Raw genomic sequence first — 27,488 nt, forward strand, 5'->3', positions numbered from 1 at the left:
CTTTTTTTAAGGTTACTTCCTAGCTCAGAAAGATGTAATTGCACCATCTGCCAACCCTACAGCATTGCAGTACTGTCAAGAGTACCATATGCGGATAAGTCAGCCTGTTGCCCTCTTTACTTAATATACATATATAAAGCTATCCCGTTGAACCTGTGAAATGAAATGTCAGTATCAGTGAATATATCCCAGAATACATTAGCCATCTTTCGGGTTCCGTTGGCTTTGGTGTTAAACAGATTGAAAAAAAAACTGGTTGGGCAGTTTTAGAAATCTCTGAAAGTTAGAAAGCTCAGAATCAGCCTGAAGTTTAGAATGCTAAGGATCAGGAAACAAGATTGTTCATTTTGCAATCTTTGCTAGCCTCCCTCCAAAAGCCAGCATGGTCCACTAGATATTGTGCAGGAGCCAGGAAATGAGGTTCATCTCCATGAACCATGGTTTGAAGGACAAATTATTATCAGCCTGCTGCTTGTTAACAAAATCCCAGGCTAGGTGAGGAATGGTTGTCCCTAGGCTGAACATCTGAGCGACTCCAATGGAAAGCCAAAGACATTCAGATAAAAATAGTGGAAGTTTCACAGGGTTCGTGATCTGGGGAACCATTGGTAGACAAGGTGGGCCTGACTCAGCATGGTAGTTCCTTCTATTTACAGCAGCCTTGGTTAGAAGCAAGGGCCTGTCTGTTCACCAACATTCACACCATGCTGTTGCAAAAACAGCACAGCTTGGGCACCTCTACAGGTCGTAAATCTTAGGATAAGCAGCTTCTGACATTTGCTTTTTCAATGGCAAGGCCAGGTGCTTCATTAGTCATTAAACCAAAAAGGAAGATTAAGTGTTGTCTTAAAAAATGTAAGTGAAAGGGAATAAATTTAATGATGTCTCGAGGGCACCTGCTTGTATTTGGAGATTTGGGGTGTGGAGAAGCTGATAAAGAAGGCAACAGAAATATGAGCATAGAAAGAATTGCTTTGAAATGTTATTTCCCCGCCACCTTCCTACCAGCCGTTTTTTAAAAGGGATGCCAGCAGAAATGGAATTTAAGCTGAAAAGACCATACAGACTTTATACAGAGAAGATCCCAACTCTCAGCAGCAGCACCCTCTCCAATTTTGTTCCTACAATGTCATTCATTAGCAAGTAATCCTCAGAGGGGTGTAGGGAAACACATGACATCACTTATTGACAGCCTCCAGCTATCACAGTTTGACAGTTCAACAAAATAGTTATTGTCTGGCCAACTAATATTGTGTTAAATAAAGGAGCTCACATAAATGTCCTGCATCAGATTATAATACATGTTTTCCATGCTGGCAACAAATATAGCAGCCATCCTCAATGTTTCATTCAAGAAATCACTGGAATGCTCCATTTAATAATGCCATTCTTACAAACATTCCCAGCAGGGCGCAAAGCATATTGAGAAACTTGGAGGGAACTTCTGACGTTCTGTTACATGGTCTCCATGGCAGGCACTAAAGCAGCATTAAAACACGCTGCATATTCCAACCAACATAAAACGTAATCTTTCCCCCCCAGCCTGTTCCCACCCTCATCACAGTAGCCTGTTAAGATCCGGGAGAGGCAAAAAGTGATAGAATAAAATGTGAGTGTTCCCACAAGGTGTATCATGTAGGCATTTCCCAAGCCACTGAGAACAGCACTGAGAGGCTATTACGAACATGCATTGCCCATTCAAAGGCAGGAACCAAGTGTGAGGCTTTCTTGGTAGAAACAAGCTTGCTGTGGACTTCACTGCCCAATTTAACACCTAATAGGGATACATACAATTGTTTTTAAATACTCAGCCACATCACCAGTATTGCCAGCTCTGAAAAGCAAAACTGATGCGCTGCAAGACAACCATTATGTATTAACTACCAGTTTTCCATTGCCACATTTAAGGACACAGTTTATTGTATTCTTGAGTATTGTCAATACTCAAATTGGATACGGTATCTGTGCCTTTGTTGTGGTTGTCACAAGCCCCATCACCCCCTGCCTATCTTACCTAGAACACCAGATTGTCCACAGTTTGCCAAGGGATGCTTGATGAATTGATCTTCGCAAATTCCAGTGTCAGACCCTTAAGTGGTTCAGCACTGACAGAGCAATGACATTTATTATTTTATTTTACTTTATTGATGAACCTGCAGGGGAGCCTACAATAATGGTGTTCCAGGCGGTGAGGTGGTGGTTGAGCTAAACGGAGGTATGCCAAGCTCCTGTGGCAGGAAGGCACAATGGAAGTGAAAGGCAGAGAGCGGAATAGGTGAAGCACCCTTGAAGGTGAAGGGCATTTCTAGAAACCAGCTGCTCTAGGTGTAGGGGCCATTCTTGAGGGCACCCTACTGCACCTGCGCAGTGTTGTGGGGGCCCAGGAGAGAGTGGGGGCAAGAAGACCTCCCTCATTGTGCTCCTTCCCATGCACAAGGTTGTGCTCAACTCAAGGTCGATGGCGGAAATAACTCCTTACACTCCTCATTTCTACCTGGTAAATGAGGAGTGCGGGTGGCGCTGTGGTCTAAACCACTGAGCCTCTTGGGTTTGCTGATTGGAAAGTCGGCGGTTTGAATCCCTGCAATTAGATTAATAGGTCAGGTAGGAAGGTAAATGTGCTCTGGCTTCCATCATGGTGTTCCATTGTGCCAGAGGTGGCTTAGTCATGCTGCCCACATGACCCGGAAAGCTGTCTGTGGACAAACGCTGGCTCCCTTGGCCTGAAAGTAAGATGAGTGCCACAACCCCATGGTCACCTTTGACTGGACTTAACTGTCCAGGAGTCCTTTTCCTTCACCTTTTTTAACTTTATGTTATTAATATAATCTGGCCCTAGCTCAATCATCAGTTTCAAGCATCTCATCTCTTTCATCCTGGCTCCAGTTGCAACTGCTCTCTCTCTCTCTCTCTCTCTCTCTCTCTCTCTCTCTCTCTCTGTGTGTGTGTGTGTGTGTGTGTGTGTGTTTGTGTGATAGAGAAAGAAAGAAAGAAAGAAAGAAAGAAAGAAAGAAAGAAAGAAAGAAAGAAAGAAAGAAAGAAAGAAAGAAAGAAAGAAAGAAAGAAAAGGACAGGCTTTACACATCCATTTATGGTGGGAAAATTTTTGTATGGGGAACAATAGTACAACACAGGCCAGCCCATTTCTATTCCCTGTTGCTATAAATCAACAAACAGATGCAGTAAAATCACTGATATGCTCTGGAACTCCAGGACCCAAATTGTTTGTTTGTGTGTGTGTGTGCTGATGTTACCATAGCTTGTGGATACAGGTGACATTCTTGAAGGGTACCAGAAGCTGATGATTAATCAGGATTAAAGCAGTTGCAAAGGCCTGCTTAGTTGCCTACACCAGCTATGCTAAAAGGCAGCCTCTTCTGTCGTCAACTATCAAGCAGGTCTTTTTTTTAAGACACAAGCAGCCATGCTCCTAAATTGGGAGTATGATTAACGTCATCCAGCTGACACTCTAATGGTCCCACTTCAAAGAAAACAATCACTCCAACCACCACTGGAACAGCATGGGAGATCTCGAGTGGCCCAAATTACAGAAAGGAGAAGGTAATTTTCAGAAGAGGCAGAAAAATGATACCATTAAAATTAGGAAGAATTAAAGTGAACACCTGTTATGGAACACCAGGGTACAAGAGAATGTGCTGCAAGTGTTCCTAAACAGTTGACAATTCTGCTACACTTGCTAAAATTGTACACTTCAGAGTAGGTATTTCCTCCATTGGGCAGTTTACTTAACAGACTTCCATATTAACAACTTAGAATATCAGGAGACCTGCACCATGGAGTCTACGTGATGGAGAATCTGTTGGCCTCGATAGGTTGCTCCCATAATTCCTGACCTATGGCCATACTGGCTGGGGCAGATGCGAGTTGAAGTCCACTGACATCTGAAAGGCTAAGTCAGTGCTTTCCAAACTTGGGTCTCCAGATGTTTTTGGACTACAACTCCCATCAACCCTAGCAAGCAGGACCAGTGGTCAGGGATGATGGGAACTGTAGTTCAAAAACAGCTGGATATCTCAGTTTGGAAAGCACTGGGAAGTGTCCCCCATCAATGACAGAGATCCTGGCTATACATTAAAACTGAGAGTATCTGCTGAGACTTCTGAAATCTCCAACGGCCTGTGGCAATAGAAACTAGACACACAGCTCCCAGTTCCCTTTCTCCAACCATCGTTTATCTCTCCTTGTCTCTTCTCTCAGAAACCAATTTTCCAGTGGAGTTGGGAAGGGGAGTAACAAAGAAAATCAGCAACCAAAAAGAGTTACGGGTGAAAACTAACCGAGTCCTGAGCACTGCTGAGAATACTACAGCATGTTACAGGATGTGTACTCAGTTCTTGTAGGGTATCGCAGAGACCTCCTGGGCTAAGCCATTGTAACCTTAGAATATGCAATAAAAAGCACTCCCAGCTTCCTCTGTGGCTGCATGTCCCAAGATCAGCAGTGACAGCCAAGCTGTCCTCTGCCCCCCCCCCTCCGGAAAACCTGTCTCCCTTTATTGGCATTACCTGTTTTAATGACAAATCCCTAGTAAGTTTCTGTGATCCAGCTGAAGAGCACAATTTGAAACCACTGGTCTATGTACCTACTAAACAATGTCGAGCAGTACAAAATTGCATACAAGGGCACATTTCTTTACAGCAACCACAAAAAGTGCTGAAAGGTACATGACCGTGGCAACGATATAGTGATGATGAGGAGTTACCAACTGCAAAGTGCACATTTCAGCAAGGCTTACAAGGTAAAGATGAAAAGGGATAAAGGACTCCTGGATGGTTAAAAGTAAAGGGACCCCTGACCATTAGGTCCAGTCGTGACCAACTCTGGGGTTGCGGCGCTCATCTTGCTTTATTGGCCGAGGGAGCCGGAGTCGGCATACAGCTTCCAGGTCATGTGGCCAGCATGACTAAGCCACTTTTGGTGAACCAGAGCAGTGCACGGAAATGCCATTTACCTTCCTGCCAGATTGGTACCTATTTATCTACTTGCACTTTGATGTGCTTTCGAACTGCTAGGTTGGCAGGAGCTGGGACAGAGCAATTGGAGCTCACCCCGTCATGGGGATTCGAACCGCCAACCTTCTGATTGGCAAGCCCTAGGCTCTGTGGTTTAACCCACAGTGCCAGTCAAAGGTGGCTATGGGTTGCAGTGCTCATTTTGCTTTCAGGCCAGGGGAGCCGGTGTTTGTCCACAGACAGCTTTCCGGGTTGTGTGGCCAGCATGACTAAACCACTTCTGGTGCAATGAAACACAGTGATGGAAGCCAGAGCGCACGGAAATGCTGTTTACCTTCCCGCCACAGTGGTACCCATTTATCTACTTGCACTGGCATGCTTTTGAACTGCTAGGTTGGCAGGAGCTGGAACAGAGCAACGGGAGCTCACTCGGTTGCGGGGATTCGAACCGCTGACCTTCCAATCGGCAAGCCCAAGAGGCTCAGTGGTTTAGACCACACACAAAAAATATCTCATAGCTCTACCTATAATTTAGGACTATTGCAATGGTATTACAGGGGAATCCCAGCTTACGTGGGGGTTCCATTCTGGGTCACTGCAAACATCAATGGGGCATGTGCAAGCAAGTTCCAGCCTGCTACACCATGCTCTCTTTTGGTGCCAAAAATGGTGCGCATGTCAGTGGTCAGTGGGGAGGTGCCGATATTGAAGAATGTGTTAAGCTGCTAACAGGCAGATTTCTGGGTAAGGTTCTGTTTCGAATGTCTTCCTCAGAGGATCACACCTCAAAAATGTTTCAGAGCCCTGGCTTTCACAACTGGATTTCCATAGTGACCTGGACCTAACACCATTCCAAGGCATATAGGGATGAAAAGAATGATGGCCACTGAATAATAATAATAATAGAAGATTGTACATAGTGCCAATTCTGTAGAGGGGTTTGTAAAACAACATTTACTCAAATATGTCTTCTGAGACATTTTGACACAGCTCAACCGTTTTCCCCTACCTGTTTCCTGGTAAACCACTCTCCCTGAATTGTCTTCGGGGGACATTTTGAAAGTGCTTTTTAAATAAATAAGTGTTGCATGTGTTTCGCTTTCATGAAGTTCTTATATGGGGTTTGCAGCCTCTCTCATCTAAGGGACCAGGTGTGCCCCTGCTCACCTTCACCAGAGCACCCAAACCATATTCTTGGCCAGTGCCCAAGCCCATAATAAGACTACCCAGATTGTAAATACTGCTGGATGTTTTTTAGCTGCTATTATTCCAGAATCAAGTACAATCTGAACTACTGCAACACAAATGGAGAACCTTCATCAGTGTGTGATACATTATTGAATGTGTATTTTCTATTATTATTATTTACAAGCCCATAAGTAGAACAATAATAATAATTTTTTTTAAAAAACCTAGATAATGATTTTTCCCACAACACAATTATTCTTCAAAGAAACCAAAACCATTTTCCAGTCTGGGACCAATTAATATTTCTCTTCTTTCCACTTGCACAGCACGAAAACATCTCACATGCTCAACAGTAATGTAAGAAATTAGGATCTAACACACTCACAAGCCCCACAATCACTAAATATGTGGATTAAAAAATACATATGGGTTTTCCAGCAGAGCTACAACCAAACCTGTTTAAAATTAAATGAAGTTCACTATAAATTAAGTCAGACTCACAAAAATATGGTTCTACCCAACTAAGGCAGAATTCAAAGTCACATTTTGTAATTTTTTAATTACTGACATAAATCTTTCTTTATATAGTTATGGAAATTATTCTAAAAACAGAGCACACATGACCCATAATAATAGGCACCCACAAATAGAGGCAACATATTGCCCCACATACTGCAGCTCAAAATAGACTACAGCAATTGGAGGGAGGAGATCAAATATATAATTTGAGATATAAAGTTTCCAACCACAAAAATACAACTTAAATTTGTCATCGGCACACTCTGAACTTACAAGAAAAACAGTACACAATGCCCTAAAATCACTATCACATTGGCCACAAAATGGCTGTCATTAGAGAAAAGTTACCAGACCTTGCTGAGTTTAGAAGAGAAGTCGCAATCCCATTACTTCCATATTAGGGAAATCTAGGCAGTGGTGTGAACAAATTTCTGCTGCATCCCTTCCTTCATTCATTGATCTTGCCTCCCCCATGCACACTACACTTTTCAGGTGTTGAAGGGGTACAGTTAGGGTTACCCCAGAAAGCCCTAAAAAACTGTGTAGGCCTCGGCGTACACATTTTAAAAACTGCATTTCCCTCTAAGACAAAAAGCATGAGCTAAGCAGTCCTCTGTAACAAAAACGCTGTAACAAACCCATAGCTGGGAACAGTAAAGCTTTTCGCTTCCCAGATCCAAGATAACCTTGTCCTGGTACATTGACTTGCAACATACTTCCAGGAACAGAGTCAGAGAACGAAAAGCAACATTTCTATGTATGAATCTGTGAAGGGGGAGAGGAAAAAAGGGGTTTGGAAAAAGGATAAAACCTGCTTGTAAAATGTTTTTGGTGCGGCCTGTCTTTTGTGAACTGAATCACACAGGTGCCTTCTGCCCCCCCGGATGGCAGAATAAAACGCTCTTTCTCTGGATTAACCCCTTGGTGTTGTTTGACTCCTTTTGTCTCTGCTCGGGTGCAACAATTATTCCTACCCGTGGATTAAAAAGGCTACAGTGTAAATGAAAATTCATTTCAGACCACCTGTATCAAGAAGAGTTTTGATACAGATTAACACTTGAAATGCCCTAGCATATCTTGTTGGTTTGAACAGTTCTGACTTTTGACTAAACACACATAGGGCAGGGCTGTAAAGATCACTAGGTAAAAGGAAAAGGGAAAGGACCCCTAGACGGTTAAGTCCAGTTGAGTTTGACTATGGGGTTGTGGTGCTCATCTTGCTTTCAGGCCGAGGGAACCGGCATTTGTCCACAGACAGCTTTCCGGGTCATGTGGCCAGCATGACTAAAGTGCTTCTAGTTCAATAGACACTGTGACAGAAGTTAGAGTGCACGGAAACGCTGTTTACCTTCCCGCCGCAGCAGTACATATTTATCTACTTGCACTGGCATGCTTTCAAACTGTTAGGTTGGCAGGAGCTCAGACATAGCAATGGGAGCTCACCCCATCACGAAGATTCAAACAGCCGACCTTTTGATTGGCAAGCCCAAGAGGCTCGGTGGTTTAGACCACAGCCTCACCCGGATCTATCACTATACTGTGGTGTCAGTACCAGGGCACTCCACTGCTGGCTGTCCTGCTCTGATTTAAAACAGGAAAGGGGTTTCTTTAAAGATATTGGCGGGAAGAGTGGAATGATAGTCCTAGATAAGTCCTAGCTTATCTAACACTTGCTAGACATTGCTAGCTCAAAGATTAGGCAAAAAAAGGCACCCATGAAAACCTCACTAATAAGAATATGCCCGTAAGCATGTTGTTGTTGTTTAGTCGTTTAGTCGTGTCCGACTCTTCATGACCCCATGGACCAGAGCACGCCAGGCACTCCTGTCTTCCACTGCCTCCCGCAGTTTGGTCAAACTCATGCTGGTAGCTTCAAGAACACTATCCAACCATCTCATCCTCTGTTGTCCCCTTCTCCTTGTGCCCTCCATCTTTCCCAACACCAGGGTCTTTTCCAGGGAGTCTTCTCTTCTCAGGAGGTGGCCAAAGTATTGGAGCCTCAGCTTCAGGATTTGTCCTTCCAGTGAGCACTCAGGGCTGATTTCCTTCAGAATGAATAGGTTTGATCTTCTTGCAGTCCATGAGACTCTCAAGAGTCTCCTTCAGCACCATAATTCAAAAGCATCAATTCTTCAATGATCAGCCTTCTTTATGGCCCAGCTCTCACTTCCATACATCACTACTGGGAAAACCATAGCTTTTCCTATACGGGCCTTTGTTGGCAAGGTGATGTCTCTACTTTTTAAGTTGCTGTCTAGGTTTGTCATTGCTTTTTTCCAAGAAGCAGGCGTCTTTTAATTTTGTGGCTGCTGTCACCACCCATAAGCATAGTAGGGTCTATTAGAAGACACTTATTCAAAAGTGGAACAGCATATGTATCTGACCATGCATGGAACAAGTATATATATATATGAAATGCCAAAAACCAAACCCCAAACCCCCAGAACTTTATAGAACAAACAACAGGCTAAGAGATCAGAGAACAAAAAAGGTAAAAATTATTTAATGAAGCCCTGGGAGGAATTAAAAAATAAATAAAATTTTGCTCATTTCTAAAACTATCCACTGCAAGGACAAACCATATTTCTCTAGGAATGGAGTTCCAGAGTTGAGGAGCACTAAAAAAGGGGGGGGGCTGTCCCATGTAGTCCCTTTCTTAGCATCTTTTACAGAAGTGAAAAGAGGACTAGGCCCTCTTTGACTGACCTGAGGCTTGAAGGTGAACAGTACAGGGAGAATAATTAATAGCCCATTTGCCAACTTAGTGCTATCTGCATTTTTTAATTTAAAAAAACTCTGCACAACAAATATGATATTAATACAACATTTATTTTGGTCCTTAGCAGATGAAGATTTTTCTGGCACCAAGAGAGCCGGTTGGGAAAGCTTTATGTGCTGGATTTCTCTGTGTCCAGCTGCTGTTGATGACACAAGAGCCTTAACAGTAAAATGTTTGGCAACTGTAGAACAAGTGAGAGGATACAAGAATGAATAGCCTGGGTGAATCTGATCCAGTCACACTGCTGTCATTAAGATGCTGATGAACAAATCAGTACAAGGGCTGGGCGATATCTGGTTTTCATCATCGTGATTTATCACCAGCTAAACATCATGATATACCAATGTATCAGAGTGTCTGAAATAAGGATGAAGCTATGTAGAGGCATTTGCTGGCTTCAGTTTCCCTGCACATTGTGATTTTTGCATGTGCAGCATGCACGCACACAAACATGATTTCATGATGTACAGTAGGTCCAGTAGGTGGATCACGATCTAGTGGTCGATCGCGGTGGGTCCATGGTAGATCGCGGTTGATCGTGAGATCCCCCTCCCCCAAAGCTCAACAACTAACTTTGTCTCCCTTATAGTGGGAGTAGATCATGGTCTCTTGTAAGTTGGACATCCCTGATTTACAGAATATTGTGGGCTCAAAAATTATGAAACCGATATCACCATATGGACTTCAAACCAGTTTGGGACAATATATCAATACAGTGGTACCTTGGGTTACTGGTGCTTCAGGTTACAAACACTTCAGGTTACAGACTCTGCTAACCAAGAAATAGTGCTTCAGGTTAACAACTTTGCTTCAGGATGAGAACAGAAATCGTGCTCCAGCGGCGTGGCAGCAGCAGGAGGCCCCACTAGCTAAAGTGGTGCTTCAGGTTAAGAACAGTTTCAGGTTAAGATCGGACCTCTGGAACGAATTAAGTACTTAACCCGACGTACCACTGTATATTGCCCAGTCCTAATCAGTATGTTGATGGGAGAGCGCTGCAATCTGTTGAGTTTCCTAAAGGGTGGTTTGAAAGAAAGGGAACGAAAAGAGCTGTTTCAGCCCTCTGAAAGTTGCAAACACTGGGTAGCATCAAATGAAACAAATGTTTACCAGATTTAATTAAAGAGCAAAAGGAAAATTCCACAACTGCACGCAATGTACACATGGAACTGGCTTGAAGCAGATGGGCTGGTGGAACTCATCTGAATTATCTGATTCCACGAAGAATGGGACAAATGCCAGTGACTAGGAGTTAGGACAGACTTAGCGTGCAAGGTAACCATCTGCAAAGGGCAACAGAGTGTCTGTACCTTTTAGTTGTAGAGAAGTGAAAATATCAAGAAGCATCGTTTGTCACCAAGAACATTGAAGAAAAGCTGCACATACTTAAAATTATTTTTTTTCCCTACACAACTTTCAAAGAATGAGCACCCTCTTCACTTTGCATCTAAACATGCCATTTCGGAAAACAGAATGAAGGATAATACTTATCATCAGTGCTTTTTTCTGGGGGCACACAGGGGTATGAGTACCCCTAAACATGTGAATCTAACAGAAGAAAAAACGTTAAAAATTATTATTTTAGTTTCTTCTTTAGCACAGTGAATCATCACTTCCATTGCTACCTCCGATGGCGGCCTCATTTCTTGTCACGGTGTCTCCTTAATGTTTATTTCTCCGGCTTTGAACTATAAAATGGTGATTTTCTTGAGTCAAAATGAGAGCACCCCTAAACATTTTTTTTTAGAAAAAAACGCCACTTCTTATTATGTACATTTCACTTACAGGTAACTCACATCTTATGCTTATACTTCTGTGCATTGCCAAAGAATAATTTAATTCCATCTCCTGATGGAGAGGAGGAGGAAGACTAAGAGCTGCAGTCATTCCTCACTGGTAAGTCCAGTTATTTTTTAAAAGGTTTTCTAGTGGTTGTTCTGGCTTTTTCTGATTTTGCAGACACGCACGATAACCGGGAAAGTAACCCCCACGTGAGATGTGAGTTACCTGTACTTTATTTAGGTGATCATAATAACACTTCTGTAAAGTATGCTAGTTTAATTATTGCTCTGAGGATGAGAGAAATGTCTAATGCTTAGTGAGGTCACAAATCTGCCTCCATACTTAAAAAAAAAGAAAAGAAAACTATTGTTATGAGGGGAAGGCTAGGCTAAAACTATTCTCTTTGGCATCTGATTTTCTGCATGGAAGGAAATCACATACTGATAACAGGTGAAACTCTGAATTGTTGGTGAATTTCTGCAGTGCCCCCACTCCCACCGCCTCAGAGAATATATGCCTTCTACCACCCCTAAATAAGACAGAGACTTCCAATTGCATCTGTGGATCCATTTTCAATGTTTAGTATCATTTTCATATTGTTGATGGAAGTAAGAAACGTGGCCCCTACTCCTTTCAATTTGCCTCCCTTGCCACATCATTCCCTTCATCCCCCAGTATGAACTAACTCTAACATTCAGTATTGACTAAGCCAAAATTTCACAGAGGATAATTTCCTGAATGTTTCCTTTTTGTAGAACAACCTGCCCCAAAACGGTTGGGGAGAATTCTGCTACTCTCCCCCAGATAATATCCAGCAGCATTTTCACCACTCGCAAGTTGGGTGAGGAGTTTTTGGAGCCTAATTGGCCACAGAATATTGTACTAATTAGCTCAGCTGTTGACCGCAGTTGTTTTCACTGCAATTTGGCCATGGCTTTCACAGTTTTCTTCTTGAATTTTATTTCAACCACCTGGAGCTGTGCTTTTATGCTCTCTTTTGGAGCACAATCACCCTTGTGTTATTTTGTTCCTTGCACCGGATAGAACCTTCACGAATATTTCACCTTCTCAAGCTTAACCGGATGCTTTGTGAAGGGAAGGACACAGCAACTTCTGAAACGTATTGATTGAATAACAGTCAGATGTTCCACTGACAAGAGAGCAACGGAACATGCCATTTGGCGGAACTGTTGAGTCTGCAATGGAGCATGTTGCTTTTCATTTTCAATGCAATGCGTTGCCAAATCGTGCATGAAGTCATGGTAATGAAAGTTCTACTTATACGTAAGGCAGCCAACTTTCTTTTTGGCAGGGCACCTGTGCCTTTAATAGCAGCAGGAGAGCCAGAGTTCTAGAGGTTTTTTGCATCACGGCCTCTTCTCACCAGGAATATTATGTTTCAGAATTTATGCTTGTCACGCCAGTGTTAATAGCACTGGAGCAGAAAGAAAGGTGACGACCTTAAATAGAGGGCCACACAAAAGACAGAACAATAAAATCAAAATTGTGTGCCATGGAGACCTTGTTGTTGTTGTTTTGAATCACACATGAAGGAACATCTCCATCCTTATCATTCAGCCCAGACACTGAGGTCCAGATCTGAGGGCTTTCTGGTGGTTCCCTCATCGCAAGAAATGAAACTACAGGGATCCAGACAGAAGGCCTTTTGGGTAGTAGCACCCACTCTGTAGAATGCTCTCCCAGCATACGTCAAAGAGTTAAACAACAAAGCATGTTCTTCATGGAGAGCACGTGTTGTGGTGGGGGCCGACAGGACACTCCAAAGTTGTGGGGCAGGCTAATTGATCATTGGCCACTGTTGTGATTGGGCTTCCCTTGTTAGGAAGATGTTAATGTTGTCATTTGATGATTGACAGCCAGAAATGTTAAAACTCCCTGCAAGAGGCGCTCCTTGCATCGGATTGCCCGTCCCTCCCTCCCTATATTTAGGGTTGTTCCCTTTGACCTTGCTATGCCTGTCATGGGGCCATCTGGCTGATTGGCTGGGGTAATTTTATTTTTTTGCCTAGTGTGTAGCAAATCATCACAACTTGTAAGGTTGCGGTTAAAGGTAAAGGTAAAGGTACCCCTGCCCGTACAGGCCAGTCTTGACAAACTCTAGGGTTGTGCGCTCATCTCACTCTATAGGCCGGGAGCCAGCGCTGTCTGCAGACACTTTCGGGTCACGTGGCCAGTGTGACAAGCTGCATCTGGCGAGCCAGTGCAGCACACCGAACGCCGTTTACCTTCCTGCTGGTAAGTGGTCCCTATTTATCTACTTGCACCCGGGGGTGCTTTCGAACTGCTAGGTTGGCAGACGCTGGGACCGAATGATGGAAGCACACCCTGCCGCAGGGATTCGAACTGCCGACCATGCAATCAGCAAGTCCTAGGCGCTGAGGTTTTACCCACAGCGCCACCAGTGTCCCCAAGGTTGTGGTTAGGCATTGGCTTATGGTTTGGTTGGTTGAGGGGCATGGATTGGCTGTGCCTGCCCCTCTAAAGTTGCTGCTGCAAGGAATTCCGTTAAAGGAATACAGGGGCTCACTATTGCTTTTGTCCAAACCCTGTCAAGGGGCTAGGGCCACGCAAGAGCCCCTGGTTCCATTTGGGGAAGGCTGAGGGCAGGTTCCCTGTTCCTTCAAAACCCCCAAATGTATTCCTCTTCTCTGACTTTCACAGGCTTGCGAAATGTCAATCTGTCCCCCACTGGGGGGCAGATAGTCGCAACCAATGCCTAAGCAACCACTCACATTTTTTTTTTTTTTGGTATTTTAATAAAGTTGTGGCCAAAATTATGCCAAAAACATTAAACAAAAATTCTGTGTGTTGTGTGAGTTATTTGGGGTGGCCTGGGGACCTCGACACGCAATGTGATTCTTTTGTAGATATTTGAAGGCAGCCCTGTTTTTTGGAAGCTTTTAATGTTTGATGTTGTTGCTGTTTTTCATGCATTTTTGTTGGATGGGGCAACCCAGTCAGATGGACAGAGGAGTATTATTCATTCATTCATTCATTCATTCAGTATTATTATTATCCTGCTGTTGCATAATAATATCCAATTTTGTTCCCTCTGCCACTCTAGCCTTTGCATAAGGATTCCAGATGGTGTGATGGGAAAGTAAGTCAAGTGTGGCAAAGTAAGTCAAGTCACTTTAGCTAGCAACTGAATAAAAGCAAAAAGATATATTTATGCATTTATTTATATCATGTCTATGCTGTCCAATTAACAATGTCATCTAGGCAGTTAACAATGTTACATTTATTTGCAGGATAAAGGAATGTGTCAGTCAATACAACCCACACTCTCACAACATTGCCTCGCCAGGACAAATGCAACCCACAAACCATCTTTGTAATCCAGGAGTTGCCAACGTTTTTTTGACCAGTGCAAACAATTTTTCGGCCACCACAAACCAAAGAAACTGTTGCGTGCATCACACACAGTGAGAGAACATGTATGGTGCTACCTCATTGGAGTCAGCATTGGGCTTACTATAGACCAGGGTTTCCCAAACTTTGGCCTCCTGCTGTTTTTGGACTACATTTCCCATCATCCCTAACCACTGGTCCTGTTAGCTAGAGATGATGGGAGTTGTAGTCCAGAAACAGCTGGAGACCAAAGTTTGGGAAATCCTGCTATAGACAGAAAATTGGATCCAGACGGTTAGCTAAATTGAGATAACGCAGAAATCAATGGGACAGGCTAGTCATGAATGACATTCAACAGGTTTAAATGAGAACTAATGCAACTTACTTTTTGAATAGACCTGATACGATTGCAGTGAGTTCAACGGATTTATGTTCAGGTTAGTAGGTACAGGATTCCTACCTTTGGGAACAATCCTATAACAAGATCTGCTGGGATGAGTAGGTTAGGATTCATCAGAACTCTGGCTGAGGTGGGAGGTTCTCCGCACAACCGGGCTATGCTGGTTTAACTCCTTCATGCTTGATTTAGCTGGAGACATGGGGAGGTATCTGATACAGTGGTGCCCCGCAAGACGAATGCCTCACAAGACGGAAAACTCGCTAGACGAAAGAGTTTTCCATTTTGGAGGTGCTTCGCAAAACGAATTTCCTATGGGCTTGCTTTGCAAGATGAAAATGTCTTGCGAGTTCCTGCGGTTTTTTTTCCCCTTTCCCCCCTTTTTCTAAGCCGCTAAGCCGCTTATCCGCTAAGCCGCTAAAAGCCGCTAAAAGCCACTAATAGCGCTAATCCGTCAATGGGCTTGCTTCGCAAGATGAAAAAACCGCTAGACAAAGAGACTCGCAGAACGGATTCTTTTCGTCTTGCAAGGCACCACTGTACATCCCAGGACCCAGATGGCCGAGCTGAGCGCAGTGGATCTTAAGTCCTGAAAAAGCAGCGTTCTAAGGGTATTGCTGCAGCTGAAATTAGGGTCTTCAGTTGGTTCCTAAACCTGTTCAGATTTGCCATATGACCTGGCAGCTCAGCACAAATTAAGCTGGCAAAAGGGTGGTGTGACCTAGGCTGGCTCATCCAACTACTGCCCCAATATAGAATGGAATTTGGATCCGCGAAGCCTTCTTAACTCACACCAGCTTGCTTTATGCCATCTTCTTGTGTATAAGATTACTCCCTTAAATTTGGATCCAACCCAGAGTAAGTAAAGATTATATCTTCCCATATCGAACCTATGCCTGTTTATTTTAACATAGTTCTCCTGTACCAAATCCTAATGTAGGCGTGCATGAAGTTGATGTTCTTCATCTGAGAAGAAAGCACCTATTTAAATGTTAAGATTCAGACTTTTTATTTATCACTTTTCAAATTAAGAGAAATACCAAACATATCATTTTATAGCTTTTAAGAAAATGCAAATACAATTGGCAAACATTTCTTTTTCAAAAGCAATGTAAGAAGGCTTTGCTGTCAAAAATATTCAGAAGAAAATGAGAGGTTTTCCATGTGTGATGTGCCTGAGTCTTTTTAAAGTGTTTTTTATATACTTTGTTGATAAGTGAGATATCTTTAGAACTGTAAACCAACAAGCAGGAAAGCAGTTTTATCCAATATTTATAGCACACCATTTTAAGAAATGTAATTTATGTAAAATTGGCTTGAATGTGACATGCAGCAGTTGCGTTTAGAAACTCTTGAATGAAAAACAGTTCTGGTTTGTCCATTTCCTCACTTCTACATTTCCAAGGCTATATATTGTATATATTATAAACCGGTTGCTACAAAAAATAGTACCAATATGCAAAATTCTACTCCTCCCCCCCCAAAAAAGCCTTGAAAGCTGAAATGTTGTTGTTGTTTAGTCATTTAGTCATGTTCGACTCTTCGTGACCCCATGGACCAGGGCACTCCAGTCACTCCTGTCTTCCACTGTCTCCCACAGTTTGGTCAAACTTCTGCTGGTAGCTTCGAGAACACTATCCAACCATCTGGTCCTCTGTCGTCCCCTTTTCTTTGTGCCCTCAATCTTTCCCAACATCAGGGTCTTTTCCAGGGAGTCTTCTCTTCTCATGAGGTGGCCAAAGTATTGGAGCCTCAGCTTCAGGATCTGTCCTTCCAGTGAGCACTCAGGGCTGATTTCCTTCAGAATGGAGAGGTTTGTTCTTCTTGCAGTCCATGGGGCTTTCAAGAGTCTCCTCCAGCACCATAATTCAAAAGCATCAATTCTTCGGCAATCAGCCTTCTTTATGGTCCAGCTCTCACTTCCATACATCACTACTGGGAAAACCATCGTTTTAACTATATGGACCTTTGTTTGTCCCTTGTTACCCAGTCCAATGATAAGAAACAAAGAGGAAAGTGACTCTCTTTTCCAGTGATTTTCAGCACCTATAGCAAACACAAGGTAAATTCAGACAAGCAACTGACCAAGTGCTTAATATGGGAAAATTGCTCGTTATTTTTTGAAGGTGACATACTTGGAAATGATTTACAGATGGTATTTAACTCCAAGTATGCTTGCTAAGATGTATAAGACTGAATCAGGTAAGTGCTGGAGATGCAAAGACGTGGAGGGAATGTTCTTTCTTACGTGGTTAACTTGTAAAAGGGTAAAAGAATTGGGAAATGATCCATAATGAATTGAAAAAAATCTTTAAAAGTACTTTCCCTGAAAACCCAGAGTCCCTTCTGTTGGGGATAATTCAGATTGAAATTCCCAGGTGTCAAAATACCGTATTTTTTGCTCTATAAGACTCACTTTTTCCCTCCTAAAAAGTAAGGGGAAATGTGTATGCGTCTTATGGAGCGAATGCATGCTGCGCAGCTATCCCAGAAACTAGAACAGAAGAGGGATCGCTGCTTTCGCTGCACAGCAATCCCTCTTGCTGTTCTGGCTTCTGGGATTCAGAATTTTTTTTTTCTTGTTTTCCTCCTCCCAAAACTAGATGTGTCTTATGGTCTGGTACGTCTTATAGAGCGAAAAATTATTTATGTGTGCTACTACTGTGGCCCGTGTTTTGTTAGCCCCAAAATGGTCCCAACTAAAGAAGAATGGCAACTTAAGTTGACAGTATATGCACAACTCGCAGATTTAACATATAGAATAAGAGAACAAGAAGAACATACATTTAAAGAAAAAGTGTTTATAGAATATATGGGAAATAATTGTGTACAGCTGAAAACACTGGCAACATTAATATAAGTGCAACAGTGTAATGAAGTTTTGATGAACATAATAATGGAATGCTGAATCGTATAGTTTTTGTAAAATATGCAAGGATTTATGATATGTAAAATGAACCATGGAAAGAGAAGAAGGGAAGTCATTGATATCTTAAGGATGTAAAATGAGTATTTTAAATTGTAAAACATAAAATTTAATACAAAATATATACAAAAGAAAAAAAAGAAAATTGCTTTCATCTTTAAATGTGCATTAAAGTGAACTGCAATAAGACCAGTTGGTTTTGTCAAAATTAGTGGTGGAAGTAAAACTCACCCCAATTTACCCCCCCCCCCCCAATACATTGCTGCACTGGCTTCTTACTACTTCCAGGCTCTTTGGTTAGGAAGCGAGATGGTTACATTTTCAATGTTCTTCTCAGTTTTATAAGTTTATTCATACTGAGTGATAACGGTGTTGTTTCAAAGAAGTCATTAAAACATTTCCCCCTCTGTTTGGATTCATTCTCTTAGGGAAACAAACGCTTGGCTGTTTAAAGAGAAAATTGGGTTGCTTTTATGCCTGCAAAGTCCTCCATTGTTTACAAATTTATACCTGGAAATCAAGATTCCGCTTCAGACATAATGAGTACAACTTTTCAATAATAAAAGACCTTCAAGCATACTGTAGTAATCTGCTCATTTAGAGGTTACATTTAGAGCCTCTTAATATTATGGGCTGTGGCAAAGCTCCACCCTTATAGGCTTTTTTCTTATAGCAATAAGCTCCTCAATTGGTAGACAAGGAAAACGGTTCTTCTTCACTGGAATATATTATAGAATATATTATGTGGAAACTGAAAGAAAACACTTATAGTTTAAAGCCATCTCATCTACTGGTCACCGCCATATTTTGTGGTGTTAAATTTCCATAATTCAGTTTCCCTTGAAAAAATACTGGTGGTACTGCACTGCAAACAAGCATGTCTATAAGGAAACAGCCTTTGGAACATGTGGGTAGAAAATATTTTAAATACAGAGAAATGACAGATGATCAAATCCACATTGGGAAGCTTCCCCATCAAAACTGCATTCCTTGAGCCAAATGGGTATGCTCTTAATGAGAATCATGTTTTAAATATTACCCACATTATTTCTCATGCAGAATCCAATTTCTATTTATGCTACTCTGAGGTTACAAGAAATATCTGTTTTCTCAAGCCAGTTCAACAACTGAATGAAGAACTGGGAATGACATTAATGCAGATTTGAGGTAATCTGTCATTTACCTACTTGTTCAATGCATATCCATGCTGTTGAAATATATTGCTTTCCTTACCCCCTCCATGTAATTTTCCTCTGTTTCCTTGTTTCAGTGTAGGATTTCTATTGCATTTCTTCCATAAGCCCCTTGATTCTAATCACCACCTCTGGTCCCAAAGGATTTAGGGTTAGCTACAGAAATTTCATACGTGCCTGATGTGAGACTACACGGTAACAGCTATTCCCTTATAAAGGGTTTCATGACAGGAGGGGTGGTTTTGCTTCACATAGAAAATGGTGCTAGAGACTCCTGTCAAAGAACTGGCTGATTAGTGCAAATTAGAGCCAAGCTGAAACTTCTCTGAAAAGAGACTTCTGAATCTTTTCTCCTCTCATCCCCTCCGAAAAAGAGAAGCCATTTTGCCAAAAGATCTCCACAGTTTCTGCTTCCTTCCACCCAGTTCCCTGGAACTGTGCTAAGCATTGTGGAGGATGCAAAGGAGTGGCAAGGTTGTCATCAGAGTTGCTGACATTGAAGCCAGTTCCAAGAGAGCCATTTCCCGTCCCCAGGGAGAAGAAGGAGAGAAGAGTTTGGATTTGATATCCCGCTTTCTCACTACCCGAAGGAGTCTCAAAGCAGCTAACATTCTCCTTTCCCTTCCTCCCCTACAACAAACACTCTGTGAGGTGAGTGAGGCTGAGAGACTTCAAAGAAGTGTGACTAGCCCAAGGTCACCCAGCAGCTGCATGTGGAGGAGCGGAGACGCAAACCAGGTTCCCCAGATTACGAGTCTACTGCTCTTAACCACCACACCACACATTGTGGGTGGGGAGCAAGGCCTTCCCACACACATGGGGCGGGATAGCCCCTGTGCCATTGGTTGGTCCTCAGCCACATCATCCCAGGGCTGTCCAATCCAGACGGTCCAGGGGCGTGGCGTGGGCTATTTAAACTGCCCATGGCCGAGGTTATGTTCCTTTTCTCCCATCAGCAGGGCTCCCCCATCTGGTGGTTAACCCTTCCAAGACTCCTGCAGATGGGTAAGAGTCAGATATAGTTGTGTGGTTTCTATTGCCTAAGCCAATACCACTCACATTCTGTATCCAATAAAGCTGTAGCCTTTCTTCACCCATTAACCTAAAGTACTGTTTCATGTGTAACCAGAAGCACCTGTAACCCGAGGTACCACTGTATTGAGTTATATCCCATGAGGTTAAAAAAAAAAGGTAAAAGGTAAAGGATCCCCTGGACGGTTAAGTCCAGTCAAAGGTGACTATGGGGTGTGGTGCTCATCTCACTTTCTGCCTGAGGGAGCCGGTGTTTGTCTACAGAAACTTTCCGGGTCATGTGGCCAGCAGGACCTAACCACTTCAGGCGCAACAAAACACTGTGATGGAAACCAGAATGCATGGAAACACCGTTTACCTTCCCATCACAGCGGTATCCATTTATCTACTTGCACTGGTGTGCTTTCAAACTGCTAGGCTGGCAGGAGCTAAGATAGAACAACGGGAGCTCACTCCATCGCGGGAATTCAAACCGCCGACCTTCTGATTGACAAGCCTTAAGAGGCTCAGTGGTTTAGACCACAGCGCCACCCGCGTCCCTGATAAACCAGTCTTAGTGGCATTTATTTATCTGGGGGGTTGGAGACTGGGGAGCACGACGTCTGGATCTGCCATTATTATTATTATTATTATTATTATTATTATTATTATTATTCTGACGATTATTGTCATGTTAAAGCGTGTTCACCTTCATGGAGAGCACGTGTTGCGGTGGGGGCCGCCAAGACACTCCAAAGTTGGGGGCGGGCTAACTGATCGTTGGCCACTGATGCGATTGGGCCTTCCCTTGTTGCTGGGAAGAAATTAATGTTGCCATTTATTGATTGACAGCCAGAAATGCTAAAACTCCTTGCACGAGGCTAGAGCTTCCTCTTTTCGCTCGTGCAGCGGATTGCCCGTCCCTCCCTCCCTCCCTAGAATAGGGTTGTTTGCTCACTCCACCTTGCTATGCCTGTCATGGGGTCGTCTGCTTTGGAGCGGGGGCCTGGTAGGAATTTTGTCCATCTGGCTGATTGGCTGGGGCCATTTGGTTTTTGCCTACTGTGTAGCAAATCGTCACAACTTGTAAGGTTGTGGTTAGGCATTGGTTTATGGTTTGTTTGGTTGAGGGGCATGGATTGGCTGTGCCTGCCCCTCTAATGCTGCTGCTGCAAGGGATTCCGTTAAAGGAATTGGGGGCTAACTATTGCTTGTCCACTCTGTCAAGGGGGCTCGGGCCATAGCAATGAGCTCCTGGTTGCATTTGGGGTGAGGGCAGGTTCCCTGTTTCGCGTAACCCCCAAGTGTATTCCCCCATTCTGACTTTCGCATCGTGCGGAATGTCAGTCTGTCCCCCATGGTGGGGGCAGATAGTCGCAACCAATGCCTAAGCAACCACTCACAAATTTGTATTTTAATAAAGTTGTGGCCAAAATTATGCCAAAAACCTTAAACAAAAATTCTGTGTGATGTGTGAGTTATTGGGGTGGACCTGGGGACCTCGACACGCAAACACAGAGTCTTGGGTCTTGATTAGGTGAGAGGCTGGGCAGTGGGGTTGTTGTTCTTTTAGGTGAATAGATACAGAGATTGCATTTGAGTTGTTGACTTGACGTGCGTGGCTTTGCTCAAGCAGCAACATGCTGGTATCTGCAGGTTGTAAACTAATGTCACTAGTTCCAGATCATCATGTCTCCTTTTCATTTGGGACAGCTGCTTGTATGAGCTAATGGAGGATCATGAAATGATGCTCTGAACTCACTGCACTGATGGCTCCCTGCTGAAGAATTTAAGCATATACGCTGCACAGCTGTTAGTTTTTCCAAGCGGTTGTCATATGAGACAGTCAGGTATATGCTGAGGTGACAAAAGAAGTTAGCATCCCCATTATACAAAGGGGGGTGGGGATAACCAGCTGTGTGGATTTGTAAAGTCTTTTAAGCAGTTCATAGCTTTCTATTCAAGTTAGCTGAGTGAAAAGGAAAAAGGGGGAAATGAACCAAATATTCAGCCCTCGGAAATAGTACATGTCTCTAATGTCTGAAATCCCAACTTGCCCCTGAAGCTATCTGGGTAGGATGGATTGGAAGAAATAATAATAATAATAATAATATTTTTGAGGATTTTAAGAATGTGAATAACGTTTTAAAATTTTATTAAAAAGAAGCATATTATTTATCCCTTAAAAACAACCTGCTTTAAAATGAAAAAGGACTTTGACCTAATACAAACAAGCTTATTAAAGTCTACATTCATAATAGTTAAAAACTGAATTAAACAAGGGATTTAAAAAAAACTGTATGAAATGTTACAGTTTGGAATTGTTCTGGAAAAGGTTCTAGTTGCTCTTTTACATTCTTCTGCCCCACAAGGCCTTCATTTTTTTCTTTTCAACAGTCAGTCAGCATTTTGCAATCCCTGAGCATGCTCAGTCTTCATAGGGCTATTTGGCAGGGCATGCTCCCTAGCTTTCTTTGGTTTTTCTAAATATTTTTTCTTATTATTTCTGCAAATCTTTTGTTCCCCCCAAGCCTTCTGCTACCTCCCTTCTTTTCTCTAATAAACATAACACTCAGAAACTTGAGTCTGCCATTTGTATACATGATAATCTCTGTGGGAGAAAATGTATATGGTCTACATGACCAGATATTTTGGATTAGCCTTCTGGGGTGTATTTAGCTGCAAACCAATGTATTTTCTTAGCACACTTGTTCAGAAAACCAAAAATCAGAAAAACGGTTAATTTTAATTGGCCTTTTTCTTGCTGTTTAAATTACAGTGGACGCTCGGGTTGCGAACGTGATCCGTGTGGGAGGCACATTCGCAACCCGCAGCGTTCGCAACCAGCAGCGCCGCGTCTGTGCATGCGCAGGCTGCAATTCGGCACTTCTGCACATACACAAAGAGCGATTTAGCACTTCTGCGCATACGTGACCACCGAAACCCAGAAGTAACCCGTTCCGTAACCCAAAAAAACACAACCTTAAGCATCTGTAACCCAAGGTATGACTGTACCTTGATTTAAGTTTCAAACTACATGTTAGTCATTTATCACTTTGTAATCCGTACTTTCACAGTTATAGAATAATATCAACAAAAAAATTACAGAGACTGAACTACCCAAATTGTATAGAAATTTATTCATGTATGTGACTACAGCGGCAAGAATGTTACTTAGCCAAAAATGGAAAGAAGAAGTCCCGATGAAAGAAGAATGAATGCAAAAGCTTATAGAATACACAAAAATGGTGAAGCTTACTGGAAAAATAAGAAATCAAGATAACTTTTTATAAAAGAAAGGAAATGGTTTATTGAATATTTACAAACAAACTGTAAACAGATAAGAACATTGGCAGGATTATTGTAATAACCTGCAGTTTTATAATAGTATATATTTAAAGTAGATGAATAAATGATTAAGTTAATTTGAAATAATTTGAAATATACAGAAAGAGGGGGGGAAGTAGAGTTTTAAAATGTTAAAATGATTGTAAAATTATTGAAATGTATAAAATTGAAAATCATAAATTAAGAATTTAAAAATCCAAAATATTCCAAAAACATCAATAAATACTGATTAGTTACAAGTAAATTGTGTTGTAAAGGCCTATCTAAGAAAAAAAAGTTTTCAAAAGATGTCTAAAAGAAGGGAGGGGTGGTTTTTGCTGAACTTCAGCTGGCAAGGTCTGCCACACTAAAGAGTGTGAAGGCCAGCCAAATCTCAGGAGTGTGTGGAACCACCAGAACTGACCCATCAGAGGACCCCGACGATTGAGGTGGAGGTTAAGAAATCAGGCTCTCTTTGGTAGGATTTGAACTTTGGTTCTGAATTGTTTAGGACTTTGTGGAGTAGTAATACAGTTGCTTTGAACCTGACCGAGTAGCAAACTGGCATTTAGTGCAGCTCTCGCTTAGCGTCAGAGTTCTGCCATGTGCCAAGCTACATGTTCTTTTCTTCTTCAGAAAGCATTTAAGAAAGGGGTCCAGTTTGGATCAGACCCTCAGACCCTGCTTACTCTGTTCCCAACCATTCCTTTGCCTTGGCACCCGGAAACTAAGAGCGGGCTGCCCTTGCAGAAGCCCTACAGTAGAGGCTTGATCAATTACAGCAAGTTGGGGAGGAGGGGTGGATAACGGGGGCAGAGACGGAACAGGCAGGTGAAACCACAGCTGCCTTATCTCTGGCCGATATCTGTACATTTCAGACAAGGTCACCCCTTTTGAGGCATGAATCCTGCAAAATTTCAGAAGGATCGTTGCAGTGGTTTGCCTTCAAAGACAGCTGTGACCATTTTGGAGTGTGTGAAACAGGAGTCACTTAATCTCCCCTAGTGTTTTGTGGACAATTGATCTGAAAATTGTCCGCTTAATTGCAGAAGAATGGGTCTGGGGCTATTGCGGTTGGTACCTTTTAAAGCTGCTTTTGGAGTTGGGGGGGGAACTAACCCCCTCCATTGTTTTCCTCGTCATTCTTTCAATATTCCTAACCACACCTGATTTGTTTGATTTGATATATACATCTTACTCATTTCTCTCTCGCTCACTCGCTCCCTGTTAGATAAGGGAAAGATAAGAAAACAGTATCAAGGGATCAATAACATCCACTAAAAAGGGTTCCGCGCAGTGAGCAAGTGAAAAATAATGGACCAAACATAGAATCAGGAAGGCAATTAATTAGACCCTTCTGGTCAAAAGTATTCAGGCAGGAATAAAATGTGTTTGCGGAGGTGTTCATTGTACAGTGCAAGTAAATATATTGTCAATAGCTGGAATGGTACCAATGTTTACATTCCTCTCACTCCAGATTTACTGAAATGTAGTTCAGCACCAGACCTTTGCTGGATAGCCTGAAGCACACACATTTCTCAGTTCTTTTGCAATGCTTTGAAAGAACTTGTGAGGTGTCCTTAAATATATTTGCTAACCTTTCTTGTGCATTGACAGGCAGACCCACAAGTAAAGGCTTGCGAATAACATGAACAAATTGGTTGGTTGGTTGGTTGGGGTTGTATGTGTACTGAACAGATTCGTGGGCTGGGATGTTCTTGATGGGCTGCTGTTGGGTTTCTTGAATCCTTATTTCAGATCTTGTGATTTATGTGGAAATTGTTCAGTTTGGTTTTTACGTTTTGTTTATTGTTTAGGACTACTTTTGTTCCATCACAGTTATGTGTTCTTTCTTGTTGCAAGCCGCCTTGAGCATAGTTTGAACTGTGGAAAGGAGGCATACAAATATAATTATGTATGTACGAATGTACGCAATACTTTTTTCTGGGCGGACGCAGGGGTACACAAACCCCTAAACATTTTGTGAATCTAACAGGAGAAGAAACTAAATTTTTTAAAAAATAAAATAAAGTTTCTTCTCTAGCATGGTGAATTGTCAGTTCTGTTGCAACCCCCAATGGCAGCCTCTTTTCCTGTCACAGTATTTCCTGAGTGTTTATTTTCCCCCAATTTGAACTATAAAAAGGTGATTTTCTTGAGTCAAAATGAGAGTACCCCTAAACATTTTTTAAGAGAAAAAGCACTGTAAGTATGTATTTTCACTCTGAAAGGCCAAAGCTATGTCATATGCTGAAGACATACCTCTTTGCCCTGCCTTTGAAAAATTATATAAAATATTGATTATATATTTTGGAAAGTGGTTTGTCTGTTTATTCTCTATATGTTCAGCTGTGTCTCAGAATTGCCTTTGATGGATACGGACCATTGCAACATGTATATGGCTATTTGTGTTATGTACAACACTTATTTCATCTCATTTATTACTAACTGCTGTTTAATTTTATAGTCATCCGTTATAAACTTATCTGGTGTTTTAATCTTTTAACTAAAGCAAGTTTGCAATTTGTGCCATCTGTCTAAAATACCATTGAATGATTATTTGAGAAAGAAGACTTCTGGTCCTGATGACAATTATCCTTGGGCAATTTTATTGCTAGCAGAACACCTCTTGTCAACATTTGTATTTAATGTTTTGTGGGGTTGTTTTTTTTTACAAAAAAAAAAATCTTGTTCAATTTTAATCCATTTTAATGAGTTTCTTATGCTTCCATTCCCCTGTTTTGATCATTACTTGGGCTACAATCCATAGCTCAGGTTCATACCTTTAAAACAGTACAATTTCATCCTGTACTGAGCCCACTGATTTATATAGGATTTATTAAGGTCATATGTTAAAAGATTCCCCACACAGAGCAGCCTTATTCATGTGCTGAATGTGGAAAGTAATGTATCAACTAACTTATCCACACAGATGTCTGATCCCTTGCACCCTATTCGGAATATTCTTCCTTCTTTTTCAGGGAGATCATATTTTTAGGGTGTAACCAAGCTGATATGTCACAGCAAAAACAACAGAGCTTTGTCACACCTTGTAGACAGAGAAAATTGTTATGGCATAAGTTTTCAGGGACTCTAATGGGCTCTACTCCATGCAAGCTTCTGCCACAATGACATTTGTTAGTTCTTGAGGTGCTACAGGACTGTTGTTTTAAAGAGCAATCTCATTCCATCCTGTTTTATCCTGCCCCCCCCCAATGCAAATACTATTGCACTTGGATCTTTGTGGGTCTTAACTCCAGAAATCTCAGTAGTGTTTGAGGAATTCAATCTCTGTGAATATCTATATATATATATATAAATGTTTTGAACTTCACCTATCGGACAAATATGAACACCGGAACACACTTATTGCTTTGATCATAGAAAGTCACATCTCAACAGTTTGTGTATCTATTTTTTTTTATAAAAAAAATGGGAAATGTTTGGAAATGTGTGTCTTGAGAGAAATATTTAATTTGAAGATTGATGCAGAAGTGGAATGAAGTTATGAATTTAAACTCCACCTGAAAGAAAGATACATACTAAATTTGTACAGGTTTGCATATGCAGAATTGTTACAGTGTTGAACTTGGAGCTGGGAGAACAAGGTTTGAATCCCCAATCAGCCACGAAGCTCACTGGGTGACCTTGGGCCAGTCACCATCTCATAGGCTAACCTACTTCACAGGGTCATTGTGAAGATGAAATGGGGAAGAGGAGAACCATGAACACCACCTTGAGATCGTTGGAAGATAAAGGTGGCCTATAAATGCACTAAATAAATAAGTAAATAAAGTAAACTCTGGAAATCAGTAGCAGTCGTGTGGTGGTAGAAGCAATGGTTTGTCAGCTCACCCTGAAAATCATCAGCGCTTTTGGACTTACTTTTGTTGGATCTGTTTGTGATATTTGGGGGTGGGGCCCAAATGACCATAGTGTGACTGCCTTCTCCCTTTTTAAAAAGCAAGCCTAACATTTTGAGAACAGGGAGGGCTAGCCCATGTTTGGGCCGCAGGTGGTG

General features: G+C 42.1%; 1 protein-coding gene and 1 long non-coding RNA gene across 2 annotated transcripts in view; one reads left to right on the forward strand and one right to left on the reverse strand.

Annotated features, from left to right (window-relative positions):
* The window catches only part of LOC309373839, an 87,705-nt gene extending 80,550 nt beyond the window's left edge, over nucleotides 1-7,155 (reverse strand). Inside the window, exon 1 of the long non-coding RNA XR_014170224.1 lies at nucleotides 7,034-7,155. This is a non-coding gene — a long non-coding RNA (uncharacterized lncRNA). The remainder of the gene's footprint in view (nucleotides 1-7,033) is intronic.
* CDH10 (cadherin 10) overlaps nucleotides 1-27,488 on the forward strand; it is a 396,417-nt gene that overhangs the window by 85,711 nt on the left and 283,218 nt on the right. The gene's annotated exons all lie outside the window — the stretch shown is intronic.

Source organism: Podarcis melisellensis (genome assembly GCF_964234715.1).
Source record: "Podarcis melisellensis genome assembly, chromosome: 7".
Taxonomy (NCBI): Eukaryota; Metazoa; Chordata; class Lepidosauria; order Squamata; family Lacertidae; genus Podarcis; species Podarcis melisellensis.